This window comes from Ricinus communis, unplaced genomic scaffold (genome assembly GCF_019578655.1).
Source record: "Ricinus communis isolate WT05 ecotype wild-type unplaced genomic scaffold, ASM1957865v1 Ctg11, whole genome shotgun sequence".
NCBI lineage: Eukaryota > Viridiplantae > Streptophyta > Magnoliopsida > Malpighiales > Euphorbiaceae > Ricinus > Ricinus communis.
Genome location: NW_025963410.1, coordinates 151453 through 170984, shown reverse-complemented (window position 1 = coordinate 170984; position 19532 = coordinate 151453). Strand labels below are relative to the sequence as shown.

The 19532-nt window shown below is 36.6% G+C and overlaps 1 non-coding gene across 1 annotated transcript; it reads left to right on the top strand.

Moving 5' to 3' along the window:
- Positions 1–18999: 18999 nt before the first annotated feature.
- LOC112535593 lies at positions 19000–19106 on the top strand. The gene has a single exon (XR_003079688.1). It is a non-coding gene; the product is annotated as a small nucleolar RNA R71 (small nucleolar RNA).
- The last annotated feature ends 426 nt before the right edge of the window (positions 19107–19532 follow it).

Here is a 19532-nt window from a genome sequence, read left to right as displayed (position 1 = left end):
TTATTCCTTGACCATAAGGAATCATAGGAATGCAATTGACAAGCTTGATCATTGGCATTGGAGCTTAGCTTGATAATCAAGCAGGAAGAGACGTAAATCCATTTGCATTAGGGAGAAGTGATGTTGTTTTCATTAAATCCAAGCGTAATACAAGAGGAGATGATAAGAACCCATCTAGCACAAGAAATCCTACTCCAATAAGGAATCCTAATGATGCGAATCCTACTAGTTGAAAAACTCCTATTCTGAAAAGAAGTCCTACTTCGACAATGAGTCCGACTCTAACTAAGAGTTCTACTCCAACAAGGAGTCCTAATGATATTAGGAGTCTAAATGACATTAAGAATTCAAATGACATTGAAAATTCTAATCCTACTAGGATTCAAGATTCACTTCACATCCATGGAGACCCGATTATAAGGTCAAAGTCTAAGAAGATCAAATAAGCTCTTAATGGGCTTCTTCAAGACATTTGGGCTAAGGACACATCAAAGCTTGAAGAGTTGGATTCAAATTTAAGGTTCATTAATCTAATTCAGTTTATTGGGCATGAATAAATCTAATATGGGCTTAATGAGTACAAAGGAGCACATAACGGAGTTTGGGCCTAATTAGCTCCTCCAAAGATGGCCTATGCCTATGACTTAAAGAGATTAGGGATTCTTACTCCTAATGGGCGACTACATATTATTTTAGGAGTATTAGGACTTTGTTTTTAGTTATCTCTTTTAATTAGGATGTCTATCTTTATCCTTTTTGAGTTGTAATTCCTTAATAGCTTAGAATTAGGGTTTTCTAAAGGCTATAAAAGCCTAGTATGAATTTTCAAGTTCAATGATTGATGATTAATATATTTTATAAGTTTATACTCTATTTGTAGTTCTTTTTTAGAGCTAATTCAAACTTATCAAGCGATTCATTATTTGTGGCGTTCAAATCCAACTTATCAATTTAGAAACTATACTAAATTGTGGTGTTTTCTACCTCTAATACCTTAGGTTTGATAGTTTAATATACTTGAAGGGTCTAAGGTTTCCAATGATCTAGTTCTAGTAGATCTTAGGCAATAAAATCAAACTTGCATACAGGCTTAATCCTTTGATATAGGTTAGGGTCTAAGGTTTCCAGTGATCTAGTTCTAGATAGACCTTTGGCTTCTAAATTAGGTTACATATCTTCAATTTTCACATATTCTTTGTTTTTTCTTTCATTCTTCTTTATCCAAACTTCGTTCAAGTGAAAAAGAAAATCAGTTTTGTTCTTATGATCTTATTTAAATCTGTTTTATGATTGTTTGTGGTTAATTGTTCTAATCATATCTTTACTTGTTCCAAATTCTTTAGTCAAGTGCATTCAGAAAAAAGGAAAGAAGAGGAAAAAGAGCCAACAAAAAAATCAAATATAAAAAAAAAATTTGCATTTTGTTTTCTTCACTTATTAAGCTTAGTTAGCCTTTTATTACCTTTTATTCTTGTGTCTTTCATTATATATAGACTTAATCTTGTTCATTAAGTTTAGTTTAGTTTCATGTTTTTGTGTTCTTGTGTGTGTTTTAAATTTGATTCGTTGGTTATTGAATAGTTATAACTTTGATTATTTGATATTAATTGATTTAGTCTTTACAAGAACAGTAGAGTTTCAATGCTAAACACATGAGTTTTGTGTGAGATATTTTGTCAAGAAGAGTTTGCTAGAGGACGTTGAGATCTTCTTTATCAATCTTATGCTAGATTGTGGGGACAAAAGAAAGATAATCATTATGAAAAGTGTGAGTCAAATTTTTTATAATCCTGAACCTAAGCCAAAGAAGTTGGAAAGACAATTGCATCAAGATTTGAGTGATGAATTTTCAAAGGATCTAAAATCTTTAAGGAGCAGCCTTGATTCATGTTGGTTCGCTAACACAGCTAGCAATCTACATGCAAATGCACCTATCGAATGTAATCTAGATATGGCAAGTATCAATATCCTATGCCATAGGAACTAAGAAACTATTGCTACTATGCTATTCCTATTATCTAATCGATCAAAATGTTGTGAAGATTTTTAACTAAAAATGATTAAGAATACAATTGAAAGTAAAATTTTACTAAAGAGAATGAAAGTTGAAAAAGGATAATAAGATGAGTTAACCCAATTGGGGATCACTTTAGCTAGCCGACTTACAAACAATAAATTATGAATTGATTTATTAAGAATTACAATCTGTGGATAATTTCTTGAATAAATTGGCTTCTCTCTCGAGTTAATGAATTCCTAACCCTAAAGATCTAAAGTTGGAATCTCTTTCTAACAATCGATTTTAGAATAGCATTAATTTCTAAATTACCGCTAATAAGAATGTCTAGTCCTTATTCTAGTAAGCTATTACACTTATTTCTAGGATGCAAATCCCCAAATCATATAAGCAGTTATCCAAACTCAATTTAATTTCTCAATTACAAAGGAGTTCTCAAATTGATTCAACAATGAAGAAGAATAATGAATTTTATTATACTTGAATGGAAACTACAATCTTAAATTAATAATCCAATCATTTAAGCACAAAACAAGCCTAGTATGGCTAAAGATCGGACCCAAATGGGTTTAATAGAATTAGTTACACATGTTCATGATTAAACTAAAACAAGAATTGAATACAAAGTAGACAAGAATTAAAAAGAACATGAACACCCTTTTCTCAAATGGTGAGATGCTATCTCCTCTTGAATAACTCTGTATCCATACTATACAGCTCAAGATCTCTTTCTTCTTCCCTTGAATCTTCAATCCAATCCTCAAGAGTGGCTATCTTTAAGATGTTGAAGTGGAATTCATTTCCATTTTTTTCTTCTTGATCGTCTAGAAGTTAGCTCTCAAGGTCTGTCTTGAATAGTCCAAAGTTCTCTTCTTCTCCTCTTTTTTCCTTTTTCTCTTTCTTTTCCTTTTGTTTTAACTTAGCTTTTGGGATCTGACACAGCCTGGATTTGGGTCATGCTGGTCACCACGGCATAGGCTTTGGGCCGTGCTGACCTGGATCCATGTCGTATTGATCTAAAAGTGTATATTTGGCCTTCTTAAGCACGGCTTAGATTTGAGTTGTGCTCCTTTACACGGACATGCTCCTAGACCATGTCACTCTTAGAAACCGTGTTGCAAATTACTTCAAATCGCCATAGGGTAGGCATTGCAGCACGCCGTCTGACCCTGACCGTGCTCCTCAGCATAGGCGTGTTGAACAGTCTAACACGCCTAATTCATCCGTTTCTTCCTGATTCTGGTCAGATTTCTCTCTAACGTTGATGATGCACCTAAGATACAAAGGAAACTAAAACAGGATGATTGTAATACAAAAACACATAAATTGCTCTAAAAATAACTCAAATCAAGCATGCAAATATGTGTACTATCAAGGATATCAAACCACCCCACACTTTTGTTTGTCCTCAAGCAATCAACAGTTTAGATCATAAGTTTGCAATCAACCCCTCTTAAAATTCATGCATTTGATTACAATTAAGCAATATTCAATCTATCACAAATTGAAGCTCAACCAAAAACTAAACTAGCAATCTAAATTATCATATTATTGTATGAAGAAATTAAATAGTATATTCAACATCAAATATCCAAGAAAGCATATGCCTCACAAGGGATCATTCTATGCACTCGGCGTTTAAAAGGTAGTCATCAATCCCTCAACGCAATTATATTCAACCTACTTGCCTTAGGCTTGCTCATAAATTCCGTCTCCGCAACTGCAAACAATCAAACATCACAATCAAAGGTCTTCAGAAGGGTTGAAGTGGGGCTTAGGTATAGGTATTGAAATTTAGGAGTGAGGTGTAAATAATTTCTGGACTTTTTGCAATGCTTTCCCCCAGTGTCAGCTCAAAAAGGACTAAATGCCAAACAAAGGTAATTAAATTCACTATAGTTCTAAAATCTCTAAAACAAGATGCTCAAAAGGTGAATAATGAATGACTACTCAATAAAGTACTATTTTTTTTAAGCAATAACTTTTTATTTTGGATTGAAGGTAGCATCTAAAGTAACTTCTTGAGGGACTTGGTGAATTCAAAGTACTCATAAAACTGACATTTTATCCAACAACTCGATGAACACATTACAAAAATTCCAGAAATAGGGTAGGGATCAATTGATGAAAGGCTTAACAAAGTATAATGATAAAACAATAATGATAAAAATGAAGAAAGTGAATAGGCTCAAACTTGGCTAACTAATGGAAAATATTTATAGGTTGCCTTTTGGCTACAAGGGTAAATCCTAAGTGTCCTTATCATTTCACAACATTTGATTATTTATCTGACCTCAAAAAGCATTACCGAGCAAGTTCTAGATATAAGAAGAGTACAATGCACACTCAAACAAGGAAAAAGGAGCATTTATGATGTATACTCAATTAGGTTCAAAACTCACAATTTATGTGTGTACCTTTGCATAAGGTGTCCAAGTACGATCAATGAAATCATCATCTAATCAATTCATACACAAAATGCAATAACTAATCAAATTCAATTTAACTGACTTAAAAATGGTCAAGTAACACTAGTTTAACCTAGCCACTATTATAAACCAAAAATTGCTCAATAATATTCCAAAAGCAACAAACAAGGAGGAAAAATCTCATGCTCAAAATCATAACTATCAATCTTTCAAAGATTAATAAAAAGCTAATAAACATCCTAAGTATCCTAAAGATATACATCATCAATAATAGATTACATAACAATAAGAAAATATAAGAAAAAGAAAAGCCAAAAGAACGGCTTGCCCATCGCACACTTGAAGGACAGACTATCCGTAGTGTATAAAAGAGTTGGGCAGCAACATGTTAAGTACATAAAATAGGGAAAGAGATACTGCCCAACTCGGCTAGTGGTGGTGGAGGAGGTGGTGGAGGTGGGGCTGCTGGAGGTGGAAAATATTTGCCAAAATTAGCAAAGTCAAAATCGTCCATCCTATTATGCTGCAAGGCTACCTCTATCCTATCTCCCTAGGCCAACTGTCTATGTAGCAAATCCAGAATCTGCCTCTGGATAGCATCAAAATGCTGGAACTGCACTCTAACCTCCTACTCAAACTTGTCAAACCTATCTGTGTGCTATTGCTGTACGTTGATGATTCGATCAAATCTTGCAATCTAGTAGGATAAGACACTAATCCACATGCATAAAATCACGTTGCTTTCGATTAATCCAAGCGAGAATGCATGTGTTTTGATGTTTGTGACACATATAATTATATCATTTTAGCCGGGTTGTTATTAGGTATGCCCATATGAATTTTCCGTTGTTTTTGTTATTCAAGCTTAGGAAATTTTGGACCACAAGAGTTGTTGACCAGTCAACTCCTTTTTGTCTAGTATGATGGTTTAGTTTTATTTGGGGAGCATAAACACCACTCTTAAGAGAAAGCGCATGGAATCAATAATTACAGATACCGATCTAATGCTTAGACGAATGCAAAGAAAGAAAATTAGTTAATTAAGTACTAATATCATTCTCCGAATGATCATCGATGAATCTTTGGATAGGCACAAGGACTCCTTATGACACAAGGTTGGGCGTAAGGAATCATGGAAATCCAATTAACAAGCTTGACTGGTGGCATTGGGGTTTAGCTTGATGATCAAACATGAGAGAGGTAAATCCAAGCGTATAAGGGAGAAATCATGTTATTCTCAATTAATTCAAGCATATTACAAGCCGAAATTCAAGCGCTTTGATGTTTGAAATGCATATAATGAAGTAATAGAGTCGGATTGTTTTTAGGTAGGTCCACTCAAATTTACCCTTATTTCTATTAAGCTAGCTCATAAAATTTTAGACTACAAGAGTTATTGCCTAGTCAACTCCTCTCTAGTTCTTGATTTGACTTTATTTTATTAAACTTTATTTATTCATGTATTCATATTTAGCTTTTAATCTCTTCTTCTTATGGAATAAGGGCTTTTACACTATAAAAGTTGCATGCAACCAAATACTCGAGGCTAATGAGCATATTATTTTAGTTTTCTACCTTGTAGGAAATCATGTCATGGGTTCTTTCAAGAAATTTATGGACTTATCAACACTCGCACTATCGAGCATAGACTTATCCATCACGTCCTTCTTTTTGCTTGTGTTCTTTGTCTATCCTTCTTTTTCTTATTGGATATGAAATCCTACCTATATTCTCATTTCTTTTATTTGTTTTGTGTCTCTCTTTCTAACCTCTATATAGTATGTTGGTTTGCTTTTATATAGGGAGCATAAACACGAGGGTTGAGTGAAAGTGCATGGGAGCAACAATCATAGGCACCAATCTAATGCTTAGAGGGATGCGAAGAAGAAAAATTAGTTGATTGTGTACTGGTATTATTCTTTGAATAATTGTAGAGGAATCTTTTAGAGGAAAGAGGGAACAACAAGAATTGAGTCATGCCCAAATATTTTAACTCAGGATTTGCACCATTAGGATCTCCATCCTTCCTTCTTCCTTTAGGCACGAGGACTCTTGATGATGCAAGGTTGGGTGTAAGGAATCATGGGAATGCAATTAACAAGCTTGACAAGTGGCATTGGGGCTTAGCTTGATGATCAAGCGGAAAGACGTAAATCCACGCGCGTAAGGGAGAAATCATGTTCCTTTTTATTAATCCAAGTGTAATACAAGCCAAAATTCAAGCACTTTAATGTTTGAAATGCATATAATGAAGTAATTTATGTCGGAGTGTTTTTAGGTAGGCCCATACGAATTTATCCTTACTTTTATTAAGCTAGCTTATAAAATCTCGGACTACAAGAGTTGTTGCCCGGTCAACTTTTTTCTAGTTCTTGATTTGACTTTAAGTCTTTATTTATTTATTCATATTTAGCTTCTAGTCTCTTCTTCTTATGGAATTAGGCCTTTTGCACTATAAAAACCGCATGCAACCAAATATTTGAGGCAAATGAGCATATTATTTTAATTTTCTACCTTACAGGAAATCAAGTTATGTGTTCTTTCAAGAAATTTATCAACTTATCAACACTTGTGCTAGGGGGCATAGACTTATTCCTCACGTCCTTCCTTTCTCTTGTGTTCTTTGTCAATGTGATAAGCTATTTGTGTAGCTAAAATCTAAGGAAGTGAACCTATTGATGCAGACTAGCACAAATGGTGAGTATCAAGGTCGTATTCTGGGGAAAGGGTGATCCTAGAACTACTGCAGCGTCTTATATTATCTGACCTTAATAAAATTGATGAAGTTATTATGCTATGATTGAATATGAACAAACGATTAACTAAGTGTCAAATAATCTGAAAGGATTTAGGAAAACAATCGAAGGAAAAAGCAAACCCTAGGAGACCTAAGCTAGTTGGATTTTAGTGAAGATAAAGATTATATTGATTACCAATTACAATCACCCGTGGATGAATTCTTAACTGAATTCGGTCTCCCTCTCGAGATAACCGAATTCCTAAACCTAATAACCTAAAGTTGGAATCTCTTCCTAACGATCAATTATTCGATTAGCATTAAGCTTTAACCCACCTTTATTATGCTTTGTTAATTCTTAACTGGGCTAGTCAATTACCCTTATCTCTAAGTGATCATTAACCGGTTCTTGCTATTAAAATTCCCAATTATTAAATGAATTTCTCGATTACATAAAGCAATCTGTATACCATAACTCATAGCGTCTCATGAATAAAGTGATTTCTCATTAATAATGAAAGTAAGAAGAGACAAGCATTGATAATCAAAATCTCATAAGCATCAAAATCAATCCAACAACATAGGAACCCTAATCGGTTTGACAAATTTAGTTACTCATACTAATAAGCAACACAAAGTAAAGAATAGATTAAAAAAAGTAAATTGAAGGCATGTACACCCTTTTTCTTCAAGTTGGATGAAAAACCCTAAATTCCTAATTCATAATAGTAAACCCTAATTTGCCTCTGGAATGCTCCAAAATCTTGTCTTGATCTTAAATTTGATGTTCAAACAATTGTAATCCTTCCTTCAATAGATGAAATTGTCTTCTAAGCTCGAGTATTAAAGTTTGGAAGAAGATGGCTTAAGCTTGTATATGTAAAATCAAGTCAGAAAATTGAACCCTAATTCAACAAATCGTTTTTGCCTATATAAATCTTTCAGCACGGTCGTGGTCAAGCCGCTAGTCAGCTGGACCTCCACGTTCTGCAACTTCAGACTTCTTCCTGGCCATGCCCTAGCTAGTGCTGAGCCACCACGGGCTGTGCTGAAGGCCGTGATGGCTTCGAAAATCGTGCCAAAATGGCACTCTTGAAGGGCAACTATTTGATGGCTCAGCACGGTTAGAGTCCAGGCCATGCTTTACCTTGGAATGCTAGTCCTTGCTCAATTTGATGGATTCTAGTCCGTAATTGCATGTATTTCCCTCGATTACTGATAATGTCCCTCGATAATGACCTGAAACGTGAAAGGAACCAAAACACAAGTGATTCTGGCATAAAACAAGATAACTATGCACAAAAATATGAGCAATTGAGCATATAAATATGTATAAAATGATGCACATCAAATCACCCCACACTTGAGCTTTTGCTTGTCCTCAAGCAATCAATAACTCAATACATGCATAAGCAACAATCACCCCTCAAAATCCATGCTAAAGTTCACAACTCAACCTTATTCAACATATAAAGAATGAAACTCAAGTAACTAACAAGTTATACACCTTTAAGGAAAAACTATAATATTACCATCTCGAAGCATAACTTATATAACAATTCAGCGTTAAAGACTAAGAACCATTACCTCACAGGAATCTCTTAAATCACTCACAGTGTTTAAAGGTAAATAAGAAAATTCCCTCAACGCAACTGCACACAACCTGTTTAGTATAAGCTTGCTCATCAATCTCATCTTCGCTACCGCAAATAATTGAATACCAAAATCAAAGGGTCTTTTCAAGGGTTGAAATGTGGCTAAGGTTAAGGTAAGAATATTTGGATAGAAGTGTAAAGTATACTAAAAAATCATGCACTTATTTGAAATGAATGCTTCAGGAACTGAGTGCCAAAACAACAAAAATACTCACTAAGCCTTATTTGAAGTGAAGGATGCTCATAAGAATTAAATTCAGAAGAGCTAAGAGCTAAAAAGTAAGTCATAAATTTTTTTCTCTATATATATATATATATATATATTACAACAGCTTAGATAGGGGCTGCATGATTAGTGACATAAACAATAAGTATAATTATCCAATTTGGATTGAAGGGAGCATCAAAGAATGACTAAAAAGATTAAGTGAATTTAAAACAACGTTAGGTACTATGATTCCATAAATGAAGAAACATAACACATAATTACTCAGTATACAGGGTGAAAGGAAAGATAGATGTATAGAATGGTGTATGTGTAGTGATTAGGTGTAAATTATGAAGAAAAGGTTAAGGCTCAAATTGGCTGACTCATGGAAAAAGAGGGTAGGCTTTTGGCCAGACGTGATGAAATCCTAAGTTGCCCAAATCATCTAATGGTATTCAAAAATTCAGGTAACCTCAACAAGCATTAAAAAGCAAGTGCTAGAAATGAAAGTAAGTAAGTACAGCGCACACTCAAGTAAGAAAAATCATGAGCATAATGTGCAATGGATGCTTAATTTTTAGTTCAAAAACTCACGTTTGAAGTGGCTAAAATTTGCAATTGGTTCCCAGACTTATCAATTGAACCATCACATAGATTGAATACGAGATTGGCATAATCAAAGTTCACAGTCAAAGGTTGTAAATTTGCAAGGAACTCAAGTAACACCAGTTTAACCCGCCCAAATTGACATATTGAATACAGTGAAATTGCTTTCAAGAACAAAAGATAGAGAGGGACAATCAATTACTAGTGTGTGAATTAAGTCATTAGTTACGAAAGAATAAACTAAACTTAAATGTCATGAAATGCCTAGGTTCTAACATCCTAAGAATAGTCCATTATCATTGCCTTAAACAATTCAGGTATATAGCCACAGATACCTACCCCACACTTGAGTATAACACTATCCATAGTGTTAGAAAAATTAAAACTAGGTATAGCACATCATAAACATTGAAGATCATACTAAATGTACATATCAAGATGGCAAAGCAAAATGTTCTACTAAAATAACATACCATGAAAGGAAAATGTCAAAAAATAACATAAAATTGAAAATGCAAAAAGAAATGAAAATAAAGTAAAATAAAATAGAGAAGGAAAATAAAAAGGAAAAGGAAAAGAAAAATAGCACAAATTTTTGTTTCATTCTTTGGTAGTCTGTAGAAGCACATCCTGTTGCCGGATCTGCTTTGGAGGGTGAGGAGTAGGGGAAGGCGCTGAAGGAGGGGGCGGTGGTGGTGGCATAGGGTTCGTGAAGCATCCTGCTATATCAAACTCCATATCATCGATGAACCGTTGATTTTGTGCTCCGGTCTCCGCCATATTTTGAATATTCTCCGCCATTAGGTCTGTCTAGGTGGCCTGCCTGTCTAGCCCATGCATAAGCTACTGGAGTATATTGTTTAAACCCTAAACCTGTGCCCTAGTCTCCTCTTGAAACTGCCCAAACTCCTTTCTCTGCAGCACAAACTCAGTATAGTGCTGCTGCTGTAAATCGTAGACTCAATCTAGTCGGTCAGCCAAAGCACTAATCTGAGCACTTGATGTCCCTGCAGAATAAGAAGAGGAGGCTCCAGATGTAGGCATAAACACTCTGGCTGGGTTAGGAATCCTAACATTTGGAATCTTAGCCGTTGGGTCTTGGGCTCTTCTAGCTGTTGTCTCTCTAGCCTCCCTTACTATTATGCTGATGAGCCTATACTCTATGCCATGTGGGTGTCGAATAGCTGTGATAATCTGCATGTTAATCTTCTGTCTGATCCCTAGTGGTGTCATATCGCCAATCTGTTAAAGCTCTGACAGACAATTGTCTAATACATCCAGTCTCTTGGCTAACCTGGTTACATACGGGCCAAAACAGCAGTGCATCTTCTTCTGGGCGTCTACTATAAATGAACGAACTTGACGAGGCAACAGATATCCCAAGTCAAGCTTATTACGATGTTGCGTAGCCCAGAGGATGAAGACATCGGTTTGTGTGACCGCTCCAAAACTATCTCCCATGCCTGTGATCATGTAAGCTAATAAAGTATGGAGATAGGGGAGATGATCTAGAAGGCTAGACGTCTTAGACCTGCTGGGGTAGTATGATTCCGGCTTGAGTACCAATGAATCCCACATGGTGTCGTACGAGATTGGGTTGACATAGATGCATCCCTGATACTCCTCACCCGAGGTCTCTTGCTCAGTCCATAATCCCAAATGCATGCCGAATTATGGAACGGACATTGAGAACTCCGTTCCCCCAAGTTCGAAATAAATTGCATCAGGCTGATGCATGTTTGTGATCTGTTGCTACAGAAAGAAGGTGCTGAGGAATTCAATCGTAAGCTCGCAGTAGGTTGGCTCAATGATGTCGAAGAATCATGCGTATGGAAGAGTTTCGAACAAGGCACGCACATCTTGAGCCAATCCCACGATACAAAGTCGATGCAACGTCCAACCATCACTTGCATTCTGAAATGTCCATAAGGGAGGACGACCAGGTGCGGGTGGATTTGCAGCTGGTGCTCTTCGTACTCGGACTAGTTGCTGTTGTGGTGGAGGTGCTGGTGCTTGTGCTGGTGCTGATGAAGGTGTAGTAGAGGAAGATGTACCTTCGCCACGCGGGCGCTTGCTGGTAGCTGTGCGTTGCAGTTGCTTTCGACGTGATTGATCGTGGTCCCCCATATTGTCTAATGAATCATCAAGTTTTAACATAAATTATACCAAAAATTAAACAGCATAACGACTATAATTTGACTAACAGAAAACTTTAGACTTAACACTAAGACTAAAGCCTCAATCTCCTGTAGAAAACTAATTCACAATTACATTCCAGCCTACTTTACCTTGCACCAAATAAATAAAATTTATGCTATCAATTGTTCATAATAAAATGCCATAAATAAACTTTATTGCTGCCAAACCCCACACTTATCATTTCATTATTCATAATCATATAAACATAGCAACTAGTTTTAACTAAATCTAATCGAAGTCAAATTTAAGCAGTGTAACAAAGCAAACTACTAAAGCATATTAAAATATCCTAAATAAAAAAAATAAATAAAAGAAAAAGCGAAGAGACTTACTTGAAGTTACCGTGACAGGTAAGAAAAATTAAAGACGAAGAAGAGAGCATCACCTTAGAGCTTAGAGACGGAAAGATAGGAAAATTTTAAAAAGGCCTGCTTCTATAGTCATGGGGATCAGCACAGCCTGGACTCGGCCCATGCTGAACCTTGAAGCCTCATGCTTGTGCCCATCCGTCATGGGCGAAGGCATGGCCGTGCTGGTAAGCACGGGCAGGTGTTTCTGCCCGTGGTGCCTTCGGAATCCGTGGTGGACGGCTAAATTTACCTTGTGTTGTACATGCATATCCATCACGGGCGTGGTGACCGGCACGGCCTGGTGTTGCAGCCTGTGGTGGCCTCGGAAGCCGTGGTGGATGGCCGTTTCTCCAAACTCTATATGTGCATATTCATCACGGGCATGACTCCGGCCGTGCTGATCAGCACGGCCTGGTGTTGCAGCCCGTGATGCGCACGAAAACCCTGGTGGACGGGTGAAGTCCGAGCTTTCCTTCGCCATCTCGAGTCGCCAAACTCCCTACATGCATTTAACATATATACGCACATTTTGTAACGCTTGCATTTTCTCATCATACATGTTATGTGCATTTACATTTAATGATTGGGCATATGATGGTATATTAATATTATTTTTATTTTATGACAATGTATTATGTTTATTATAAGTAGAGAATAAGAAGCATGATATTAGATTATTAATTTAGATCAGTTGATTAAGTACTTGGGTTATGTGTATTAAGTCTTAAAACGTAATTGAACCAATAGTTGAAGGTTGGATAAATATATTGGACTTAAAAGATACAATTAAAAGTTAGTACCTGTGTATGGTTAGTAACAATTAACTTGGGATGATAAAACTAGTTTTAGTAGGTGGTGGCATTGAGAGATGAATCTTGGAAATTGGAACCATGAGCAAGCACATTTTACCTCTTCATTTCTCTAAAATTCATACATGGCCAAAAACTTAAAATTTGGAACCAGAGAGAGTAGTGAAATACCTAGAAAAACTTAAGATTAAGATAGGATTTTACCAACTATTGAAGGAGCCAAGCTAAAGCTAAAGCTAAAGGATTTTCACATATTAGCAACCCAAAAGTTGAAACTGATGAGTTGTTACTTGAGTATTATTAATTTGTCATTAAAGTTCTTGATTATAATTGGGAAAACTTCAATTGATGCTTTCATTGATTAATTAAAGGTCTAATTATTATGAATTAGTAGAGTATTGAATGATTGCATAGAGATTAAGCTTGATTTAAGTTTAAGTATGTCAAGACAGAAAACTGTCAAAATTCCAGCAACCTTGATGTTATGTATTTTGGGCATAACATGCGTTATATAAATTCAAATTAAGCTTAATTAGTGTCTACGGAAATTTTGAAGAATCCCCTATAACTTTGTAGTTTTGTGATTTAGCTAGTTTTACCGTTTTGGTTGCTTGAATTGAGCAAATAGATTGCTGCCCGGGGTACAGCGAGCTGTATAACCCTTGCTAAGTAATTTGGCAATAATTAAATCTATAGAAGTCAAAATTGAGTAATTCTTCTCGGAGATGAAACTAGACACATAAGAGTATATGTCTATTTAATACGAGATTTTTACATTAAGTCAATTTTTCCTAGCAATAAATATACTTTGGTACTAAATTCTATATAGAAAATAGAGATATTGGAGATTAGTTTTATGCTATTTATTTGATATTAATTTGAGTTAAATTGGTATATAGCTAGATGGGACATGTTTATATGATATTAAAACAGTAATTGAGAGTCTTACAGGAAGAGTTAGACCTATGAATTAGAAAGGGGATAATCTTGTAATGCATTAGAACTAGTATTTACATGAATATTTGGAAGATGCATGAAATGTGAATTGATGAATGTGTTAACAGGAACTCAAAGTCATGGAAAGGAAGTTATGGAGAAAGGAGGTTCTTCTATGTTGAAGGAATAAGTGTAGTTTGAGTAAGTAAATAGTTAATATTTGCTACATTCATATTTTTAATCAAATGTTCCTCGAATGGTTGTGTTTGCTTAATATTGTATTATGTTTGAATTAATGAGATGGAAATGATTGGTATTGAGTGGAACAATTGTTATTGCTTGAATATGATATAAGTGAATTGATTGAATTGTGATGTTAAGTACGCATGTACATGTGAATGGTGGGTTCCCCTGTGAAAAAGAAAGATATATATATATATATATATATATATATATAATGCCTTGGGAGGCTAAAGCCTAGAGAGACTATAAAAGTGTGTAATGTGAGGATGAGGTGGAGTAGCACATTAAAGGGGATCCATAAGCCGTAAGAACTAACCATAATTGTTGAATTGTATTTTTTTTATGATGGTTGTAATGAATTGAGTAGAATGGTATGAACTTATGCGTAAATTATGAATCATGGTAAGTTATGTGATTGGATGGAAATTGTATTAAGTGTATGTGATATAGATTATGTTGATTATTTATTTACTGAGCTGGAGGCTTACCCCTCTCCAAAATCTTTTCTTTCAGGTTTGTAAATTGTAGTGCATCAGTTGGTTGTATCCGAAGTCTAGCTTTTAGCAGTTCTGTCAGGTTGGGCCAGTTTTGTGGAGTTTCCACCTGATGCATTTTGTATGCAGTTATGTGATGTATATGGAAGTGCGCCTTGTAAGGCATAAGAAGATGTTTTGAATACTTGTTAAATGATGGTTAAGTATAATCATATGTTTATATATTCATAACCTTGTGTCTTGATTCTTAATAATCTGCATATTGACCTATCTACATGTAGTATATAGTCTACGACGATTGTATGCTACCTGGCTAATGTATGTTGGTTAGCATGTAACGGGGGTGTGACACATTTAGGCTATAAATCAAGTAAAATAAATCAAAGGGGGAAGTCCTTCTTCACCAATTACCAAAAATCTGACTTAAATTACTCAAACCCTAAGTTCATACAACTATATTTAATGTATAAAGTAAGTGTTCTAAAGATCATCAAGCATGCAAATGATTGATAACATAAAAGTAAATCGAAAGACATAAAACTGAAATGGGAAGGCTTCCCAAGGGCGCTTCTTTTTGGTTCTTGAGTCATTTAGCTAGACTCGACATGGATCATCGTTGCAGGTACATAATCATGTTAACCCGTTGCTCAATCTCCAACGAGTTTCCGTGATACACCTTCAGCCTATGTCCATTGACCTTGAAATCACCCTTCTCGGGATGATGAAGCTCGACTGTGCCATATGGGAAAATTTGCTTAACCACAGATGGCTCCGACCATCGACTCTTGAGCTTCCCTAGAAACAACCGAAGACTTGAGTTATATAGTAATACTCTATCTCCTATTTGAAACTCCTTGGGACCTTTGAGCCTATGATCATGCCACTTCTTTGTCTTAGCCTTGTAAATTGAGGAGTTTTCATACACCTATTGATGTCATTCCTCCAATTCACCTAATCGCCACTGTCTTTCCTTACCTGCAGAATCAACATCGAGATTGTAAGTTTTAAGGGCCCAAAGAGCCCTATGTTCTAATTCGACAAGTAAATGACAAGACTTCCCATACACAAGCCTATAGGGCGTAAAACCTATGAAGGTCCTATATACAGTTCTAAATGCCCATAATGCATCATCTAGTTTCGAAGCCCAATCCTTCCGACTTACACCCACAGTTCTCTCTAAGATGCGTTTTAAGCCCCTATTAGTAACCTCAACTTGTCCACTGGTCTATGGGTGATAAGGAGTAGAGAACTAATGCATTACACCATAGCGCTTGAGTGCCTTCTCCAATTGAGTGTTGCAGAAATGTGTTCCCCTATCACTAATTAGCGCTCTAAGTATGCCAAACCTAGCAAATAACCTCTTAAGGAACTTGGAAACAAGTCTGGCATCGTCAGTAGGTAAGGCATGTGCCTTAGGCCATTTGGAGAAATACTCAAAAGCCACGAGGATATACTTATTGCCATTTGAAGAAGGGAAGGGTCCCATGAAGTCAATATCCCAAACATCAAATATCTCAATAGTCTACATACTAGTTTGGGGCATTTTATCACGGGTAGAGATATTACCTGAGCGCTGACAAGCATCGCAAACCTGAACAAATGTCCTAGCATCCTGGAAGATAGTTGGCCAGTAAAAGCCTGCATCCAACACCTTCCTAGCAGTATGGTTCGCCACTTGATGGCCTTCTGCGGGTCCTTCATGACAGTGCCTCAATATCTGGAAACTCTCTTCGCCATAAACACATCGGCAAATGACCTGGTCTGCACACACTCGATATAGTAAGGGATCTTCCCAAATTTAGTATTCCAAATCAGCAAAGAATTTCTTCTTTTAATGATAAGTCATACCCTTTGGTAAGACCCTAGCCACAAGGTAGTTAGCATAATAAAAAAACCAAGGAGAATCAGAGTATACCTTCAATGAATACAAGTGCTCCTCTAGAAATCGATCATCTATCGTGCTCTCGTCAAATGCTTCCAAACTCGGATTCTCCATTCTGGATAGGTGATATTTATCCCATCTCAGTTATTTGTTTATTCTTTGTGTTAGCTACAATCTAAGGCAGAGTACCTATCAATACAGTCTAGCACTAATGGTGAGTATCAAGGTCGTATTCCTCAGGAAAGTGAAAGCCCAGAGTTACTCCTTTGTTCTTTGTTATATTAACCTAAAATGAGTGATGAATACTTTCTACACTAACTAATAGCAACAATCTAAGTTCTAAGGGAGATACAAGAGTAATTGATAACTAAAATAACTAAGGCAAGAGAGCAAATCCAAAGGGAACCTAAACTAGTTGGCAATCAAACAAAAGATAAAGGATTGTTGAGTCTAATAGCCTAAAGTTGGAATCTCTTCCTAACGATTGATTTTTAAATTAGCATTAAGCTTTAATTCGCCTCTATTAAGCTTTGTTAATTCTTAATCCGGCTAGTTAATTATCCTTATCTCTAAGTGATTATTAACCAGTTCTTGCTATTCAAAATTCCAATTGCCAAATGGACTTCTCAATCACACAACGCAATCTAAACACACAATTCACAACGTCTCATGAACAATGCATTATCTTATTAATACTGAAAGCAAGAAGAATACAAAACTAATCCAAAAAATCCAACAATATAATACTAAGCCAATATAGTAAAGAAATCCCAATGGATTTAATCAATCTAGCTAATCATGTTCATTATCAAAATACACAAGAATTCAATTACAACAATGAGCAAAGGTGGAGAAAACCCGATTACACCCTTGGATGAGAGTAAACAGCCCCAAGTCCTTTTGCTCCGATCGAATCGATTCTTTTTCCACTTGCTCAATTTGAAAATCAATCAACGAACCTCGCCCAATCTTTGATCTTTAAAGGGAATCCAATTAAAACATTGATCTAAGTCTCCTTTTCCCTTGGTTTCAGCTCAGAAAACCCTTTGGGAGAGAAAATTTAGGGTTTGGGACGTTCTCCCCCTGCTCTCTTTTCTTTCTTCCTCTCTTCTTTCTTTTAATTAATTCCCCTTGTCACCTCCAACACGTCTGTGTTCCTGGCCATGTTGGGAACACAGTTTGGTGTTCCTGGCCGTGTTACTCTCCGTGGCTGTGCTCCATAAGATCTAGTTCTTCTTTGATGTCTAAAACGGTCGTATTGATGCCCGTGTTGGGAACACGGCCAGTGTTGAAACCAACACGGCCCTGTTCAGCTTCCTCATGCTCGTACTTATCTTGTTTCAGAAGCTTCGACATCCAATTATGCTCCAATTCTTCCCTTTATCATTCTTTGACTTCTTTTGAACCTAATGCACACAAACAGATGCATAGGGTGAGTGTTGGGACCAATTCACATCCAAATGTCCATAAAATCAATCTTAAAAACCCCATTTAGATGTGTGTATTTTACGCACATCAATAGGTGATCTACTGCCAAATTTTTTACACCCTTCTTGTCTCTAATCTCAATGTTGAACTCCTGCAATAATAAGATCCATCTAATCAATCTTGGCTTAGCATCATGCTTATTAAACAAATACCTCAAAGCTGAATGGTTGGTGAAGACGATGGTCTTTAATAAGACGAGGTATGATCTGAATTTGTCGAAGGCATAATTAACAGGCAACAACTCGTTCTCTGTAATAGTGTAATGTTCCTGGGCTCCTGTCAAAGTCTTTCTAGCATAATACATGGGTTGGAACTTTTTATGAAACCTCTGTCCAAGTTAGATTTCTTCTCGACTGGTGGAGGAAGCTGTGATGGTATAGCCTGCTGCTGCTGCTATGGTGGCTGCTAATGCAGTCTCTAAAAGCCTAGTGGACCTTCGGCATTGTTGTTTCTCCACCAGAAATTTGGATGATTACGCCAGCCGGGGTTGTATGTGTTGCTGTATGGGTTATTCTGCTGTCTAGGTGCATTACCCATGTAGTCTACCTATTCAATGTCAGTAGAAACTATAGAAGATGAAGAATTAGTACTCGAAGCAAACATACCTCCCGCATTACAGTTTTCACCATAGTGCAGGCCACCGTAAAACGCACAGCTTATCTGGGCTGCATGAACTGGCATCTGAAGATGGTCTAACTTCTTGGTCAAAAGCTCCACTTGAGTTGCCAAGGCTGCTGTGGAGTCAAAATGATTGACCACTCCCTGCCTCACTGGTCGGCTCCTAGAAGACTACCACTGATAATTGTTCATGGCCATCTCCTCTATTAAGTTCTTAGCTTGCTCGGGCGTCTTACTATTCAGCGCTCCTCCTATTACTGCATCAACCATTTGTCTAGTAGCAAGGTTCAAACCACTGTAAAATGTCTGAACCTGCATCCAGACTGGTAGACCGTGGTGTGGAAAGCATATCAACAAGTCCTTGTACCTCTCCCAGGCATTATACATGCTCTCGTCTTCCATCTGCACAAAAGAAGAAATGTCATTCCTTAATTTAACAATCTTAGCTGGAGGAAAGTACTTGTAGAGAAATTTCTCAGCCAATGATCTCCACGTCGTGATAGTATTGGCTGGGAGCGACTACAACCATCTTTTTGCTCGGTCCCTCAAAGAAGAAGGAAATAGCCTCAACCGAATGGCATCAATAGTTGTTCCATTTATCTTAAAGGTGTCGCAGATCTCCAAGAAGTTGGCGATGTGAGCGTTTGGTTCCTCGCTCGGCAGTCCCCCAAATTGTACACTATTTTCCACCATCTATATCACCTTTGGCTTTATTTTGAAATTATTGGCGGCCGCAGGTGGTCGCAATATACTCGTCTGTGTCCCCTCAAGAGAAGGTCTAGAAAAATCATACATAGTTCTAGCTTCATCCGCAGCCCAATTGTTGTCTCCCATCCCTCATGGTCTATTCGCAGTGGCTTC